Here is a 6,332-nt window from a genome sequence, read left to right on the forward strand (position 1 = left end):
ACAAGAGACAACCCCCCAGCAAAAGGAGCAAGCTCCTAAAGGACCCTATACAGGCATCACGTCTGGCAAAGAATCGCATTTAAGCTTGTGATATAGCGTGGTAGAAGAGTAAAATAACAACCAGGCGTCACACAATCAGAATAGCGCAACGAGTGGGTCGTTATATGCCTCCAACCCATTACAAAGGGCTCAGCCATAATTCTTCATCGTTATGAGCGACAGCAAAAAGTGCACATAATACATTAAAGATGTATTATGTAGCGGGCACCACGCTTCTACGTAGGATGACGAATAATGGCATAGTGGGCGGTTCCCTACTTCACAAAAATTATCATGATTTATGGCGCAGTGGGTATAATTCTTCATCGTAATCAGCCACAGCACACTGTGCACATAATGCTTTACAGATGTGTAGCGGGTACCTCGCTTTTCCGCAGAATAACGAATAATGGCATAGTGGGTGGTTCTACTTCACAAAAATTATGATGATTTATGGCGCAGTGGGTATAATTCTTCATCGTGATCAGCCACAGCACAGAGTGCAAATAATGCCTTACAGATGTGTAGCGGGTACCTCGCTTTTCCGCAGAATAACGAATAATGGCATAGTGGTTGGTTCCCTACTTCACAAAAATTATGATGATTTATAGCGCAGTGGGTATAATTCTTCATCATGATCAGCCACAGCACAAACTGCACATAATGCCTTACAGATGTGTCGCGGGTACCTCGCTTTTCCGCAGAATAACAAATAATGGCATAGTGAATGGTTCTACTTCTAAAAAATTATGATGATTTATGGCGCAGTGGGCATAATTCTTCATCGTGATCAGCCACAGCACAAAGTGCACATAATGCCTTACAGATGTGTAGCGGGTACCTCGCTTTTCCGCAGAATAACGAATAATGGCATAGTGGGTGGTTCTACTTCACAAAAATTATGATGATTTATGGCGCAGTGGGTATAATTCTTCATCATGATCAGCCACAGCACAAAGTGCACATAATGCTTTACAGATGTGTAGCGGGTACCTCGCTTTTCCGCCGAATAACGAATAATAGCATAGTGGGTGGTTCTACTTCACAAAAATTATGATGATTTATGGCGCAGTGGGTATAATTCTTCATCGTGATCAGCCACAGCGCAAAGTGCAGATAATGCCTTACAGACGTGTAGCGGGTACCTCGCCTTTCCGCAGAAGAACGAATAATGGCATAGCGGGTGGTTCCCTACTTCACAAAAATTATAATGATTTATGTCGCAGTGGGTATAATTCTTCATCGTGGTCAGCCACAGCACAAAGTGCACATAATGCCTTGCAGATGTGTAGCGGCTACCTTGCTTTTCCGCAGAATAACAAATAATGGCATAATGGGTGGTTCTACTTCACAAAAATTATGATGATTTATGGCGCAGTGGGTATAATTCTTCATCGTGATCACCCACAGCCCAAAGTGCACATAATGCCTTACAGATGTGTAGCGGGTACCTCGCTTTTTCGCAGAATAACGAATAATGGCATAGTGGATGGTTCCCTACTTCACAAAAATTATGATGATTTATGGCGCAGTGGGTATAATTCTTCATCGTGATCAGCCACAGCACAAAGTGCACATAATGCTTTACAGACGTGTAGCGGGTACCTAGGTTCTCCGCAGGATGACGAATAATGGCATAGTGGGCGGTTCCCTACTTCACAAAAATTATGATGATTTATGGCGTAGTGGGTACCTTGCAAGTGTACTTGTATTAGGTGCCCCAGGTAGGTTTACCATGGACTCTAGAAAGGCCCATGGCATTTCGCTGTGACTGTGCTGTGTGTTCCGCACAGGCCTGGCATTTTTTTTTGAAGAATTTTACACCAAGAATGCAGCATGAAATACATAAATATAAGCCACTGAAACACAATCTTCAGAAGACAGTGGAAATTATATTTGTTAGTCTCAACAAGGCAATGAATTAGCAAAGCTTTGTTAACTAAGAAAAACGAATGACGTTCTGCTCAAATAAGCACACGCAGTAATGCACAGTATAAAAATTTCGTCCGAGGCACTGTCAGAAAAAATCACGTGCCATTTATGTATTGTGCGATTTGGTCGCTAATAATGTATGCTTCGTATTTAATATTAATATTGCCTTGTGAAGTGCTAACAAGAAAGATGCATCTAGGAAATGCGCTCCCAAAAATTGTGGTTTAGGCATTTCCTCTGAAGTGACCGTTTTTTTTTATTACAGGTAATACAGCATCCAGATGCAACGGAACGCTGTACTGGGACTCGTATTAGCGCTCGTAAGAAAACGGCCTCTCTAGATTTTTTCTCCCATAATTTGAAACAAGTAGTTTATTGACAACAGATTTAGTCTTAAGTTAAGAACTCAACCAAAAGAAAAGCATTTTCTGCCGAACAACCTTACCACGCGATACAACTCACCACACAAAAAAAATCATTTGCGGCAAATTCATCCCAGTAGAACTGTTGTGTTGTGTAAAAAAACACTAAGAGGCAGAAGCATAATAGTGTACGTTATTTTCCTACTTGCTATAAGAGCAGGTATCCAAAAATAGCCGTTTCTAGCAAACGCCAAGTGCTGAAATAGTACAAGTAAATGCACGAGGAATAAAAAAAGGTGAAAAGTTTTTCAAAACAAAGTGCTCTATTGTATATTTCATCTTCATAATAGAGTTTATGATGTTTGGCTGGCTTTGCTCTACTAGATATCGTTTTCCCAATTTAAGCTGAAAAATGCTTTTTTATGTTGAATAAAAGCTGCATATGAAAGGTGAATTTATTTGCCATAGCATGCTCCCTCAAAATGCTAGAATATCGTGGAATTGGGAAAACTGCCCCAAACTAATAAAATTATATAATAATAATAAGTAAGACATCTATCGCTTTTGCAGACGACCTTATTGCCTTGCTTCTATATAAAAATATGTGTCTAAACACATCGAGTATACAAGCACTATTACAGAGCATAAATATGGACGGTGTATATGCTGGCCGTAAGACTAAAACCACAAAGCAGAAAATGAATGAGTATAGTCTTAAAGAAAGGTAGTAAAGGGTTTGTGACTGCAAGCAAAAAGCTAGCAGCGAGGTGTGTTACTACGTCTCACAGGCACATTCTACTGTCTATTTAGTAGCACTTAAGCTGTACGGGTGCAATCGAGCTATGTTTTGATGGTGGCTGCTACCTCATCTGTGTCGATGGTCCTGGATAACGATGACTTTCTACAAGAGTAGTTGAAGTGTAACGTCTATCATTTTTTCACCCTAATGCGCACAACACGTGGACACATTAAATTCAAGAATAGTACAAAAAGTTTTATCAATTTCTGATACAAAACGTGCACACCGGTGGAAAGTGTTGCACGAAACTCTGACTACGTATCAGTCTGAGGAGGCTATTGATGCGTCACGCTGTAGCTTGCTATTGAGTGTGTCGTGGTGATGCGATACATTGTTGGACTTCAGCCCTTATTGCCTTTTAGCCTGGACAATCCTTCAATTTCAAACATCTTAAACGTGGCCAGAAGCTGCAAACGTTCACTTAAATTATAACTAGGTGTGTGCGAATATAAATAAAAGTGAATTAGAATTACGAAAATCAAGTGCGAATCGAAATGATATTTCTCGAATATTTCTCGATTACGGGTAGCATCGGGTAGTTAGGCTATTTTATAGCAAATGATGTAAGGAAATGTATGCATTCTACAACACTGTTGATTTACGGTTCCACATATGAAGTTATTCAATGTTGCCACGAAGATTGGATAGCTGCTCGGTATGTTCGGGAAGCAGCGACATCCTCGTGCATGCCACCATTTCTCCAGGCAACGAAAACAGCCGCTCTCTCTATATACGCTAGTGCTGATGTGCTAATGCTTTCGTCACAGTTTACTCCTCTAAGCATGATTTCTCTAAGCATGATTTCTCGTTGATAAGAACAATGACAATTGAATGGCACGATGTTAATTGGAGGTGCTGTATCCGAGGGTAATCCAGAATAGCAAGGCGATGGACTGGGCTAGTTGGTAGATGTCGAATTGGATGAAAAAAAAAACATGACTGATTCCCCGTCATAGGAATCGGTATAACACGAAAGTGAAACCTGTCTTCACAGAAGTAGTGCTTATTGTGTAGTGATATATGAGAGCTTGTACAATGTCTATTTCTGTTTGGCCGCTATAGCACCGTTTGACGTGGATGCACCCATGTTGACGGCATGTCTCTATCGTGACCACTAACGCCCATGATCATGATTAAACCGTTGTGCTAGCTGACGTTGTGAACATATATTTGGACACAGCGATTCGTGAATCCCTCGCAAGGATGATATCAACAATCTCATAATCAACCCTGGTACCCGGTATGCACTTCTTCAAAACGTCGTCAATTAAGGAGAGAAACGGCACGGGGTGCGCTTTCTAGCAATGGGTGACTGACGCCTGCGCTCATGCATACGCTACCATACACTGCGCTTCAGCAACACGGGAGGTAGAGGTTCGTAGCCTGAGCCGCAAACGCGTGCGTCCCGCTGGCCTCTGTCTCGCAGGCGCTGGTCTCGCTCCCCAAGGCACGACATTCGCCCGTCGAAATCGCGTCCTTTCTGCAACGCGTATTGCAGCAGTTTGTTAGTCGGTGCTTTCGCAGTCGAAGCAGTCGGCGGCAGAGAAATCCCGTTGGTGCATGTGGAAGCTGCACTACTCCGATGAGCCGACGCACGCTAACACGAAGCGAAAGGCAAAGAACGAACTGCGTCAAGGGTGCCCCGGCGATGCCAGCGTGCCGACGCACACCGAGACGTTTTAACCATGACCTCCGATATCGCACGCAATCCCAGACTAAGCGCTAGTAAATGTCGATCGTGAACCATTACTTCTTTTCACCTCTCAAAAACGGCGGCACCGCCCCGCTCCTCCCCGCCTACCTACATCGCCAACAGAGAGCACCGTGCGAAAGAGAATGTGTGAAAGACATAAGGCGCTTCGCGCCGTGTTCTGCAAGTGCCGAGTTAGCTTAGTCGGTAGGGCGTTGGGCACTTGCCGTCGCGGCCGCAAGGTCGTGGGTTCGATTCCCAGCGGGAGATCTTTTTTTTTTGTTTTTTTTCTTTCTCACCCGTTGGCGTCCATTTTATCAACGTCAAATCCGTGACGGATGTACTTGGTGGACCCCGGCATAAAACATTTTCGTGTTAAAATTCACAGTTTTGCCGCAACGGCGAAGCAATGAATGCGACAGCAATAAATTGGAATGTAACGCGAAGAACGGAAAGCAGCTCGAAATTGCCAGCGCGTCGCTCGAGCCCAAAGGGCGCACGAAAAGAACGCACACAGGACGAACGCGAACTAATGCGTCACAGCTCGACACTTGAAGCGCACTGCTCAAACATAAAGCAGACGCACGGAACGAATGAACAGGTACACACAAGACGAGCGCGAACTAATTGTCACAGTTGTTTACTTATTTCTATTTGAACAGCGCGCTCCTTTCGCAAACGCGGCAGCTGCAGCGAGCGAAGCGAAGCACCCCACCAGCCGCCCCTTCTTTCCTCGAGATAAGCGCACGAAAGCGACAACACCCTGTAGGGCGAAGAGCAACGGCATTCGCAGGAGCGGGCGACGATCTTTAAGCGCGCCACACGCGCGCAAATGGCGCCATCTATGTGGCAACTAAGAAAGCATGCTGAAGTACATGGTGTATATAAATAGCTCGCCGTTAGCAGGCTGAAAGACGGTGCTGTCGCGGCCTAACGTCTAAGGCGGCAGGCTGCAAAGCGAGAGGTCGCCATTCGATTTCGCGCGTCGGAAAGAATTTCTGAATTAATTTTCTTCGTGGCTTTTCTATATATATATACATACTTATACGGTGAATGACGGCGGCGACGGGACGGACATTTTCCAGCCGAGACTGTCCATATTTTGCTATCGCAATAAAACAGCGGGAAACACGGACCACAGGGAAAGAACACGACGGGACAGGCTGGCACTTACAAAGTGGCATGGTTCTTCACGCACGCGCAAAGGTGGTTTCGGCGGGTATAATGTTGCGTTTCCAGCATTCTTCGATCAGTTGTAAGTGCCGCCTGTCCCGTCGTGTGCTTTCTCTGTGGTTCGTGTTTCCCGCTGGTTTTTATCCAATTCAATCCAGAATAAGGTTGGGTTTCCTTACTTTTAGACATTTCTTCTCAATATGGCAGTGGCTCCCCATTTGCTCGGTGGTATTGTTCACTATAATTTCGGCACTCTATTGCAACATACTATCAGCCTCATCCACAGCGCCATGCTCCGGCCCACTGCACTCAAATACTGGCAACAACATAGTGAAGG

At 44.4% G+C, this 6,332-nt stretch overlaps 1 long non-coding RNA gene across 1 annotated transcript in view; it reads left to right on the forward strand.

The window, feature by feature from the left end:
• The window catches only part of LOC125757193 (uncharacterized), a 58,242-nt gene that overhangs the window by 30,414 nt on the left and 21,496 nt on the right, over positions 1–6,332 (forward strand). The window contains exon 3 of the long non-coding RNA XR_007415127.1: positions 2,237–2,291. This is a non-coding gene — a long non-coding RNA (uncharacterized LOC125757193). The remainder of the gene's footprint in view (positions 1–2,236; positions 2,292–6,332) is intronic.

The sequence above is a fragment of the Rhipicephalus sanguineus genome, chromosome 2 (assembly GCF_013339695.2).
Source record: "Rhipicephalus sanguineus isolate Rsan-2018 chromosome 2, BIME_Rsan_1.4, whole genome shotgun sequence".
Taxonomy (NCBI): Eukaryota; Metazoa; Arthropoda; class Arachnida; order Ixodida; family Ixodidae; genus Rhipicephalus; species Rhipicephalus sanguineus.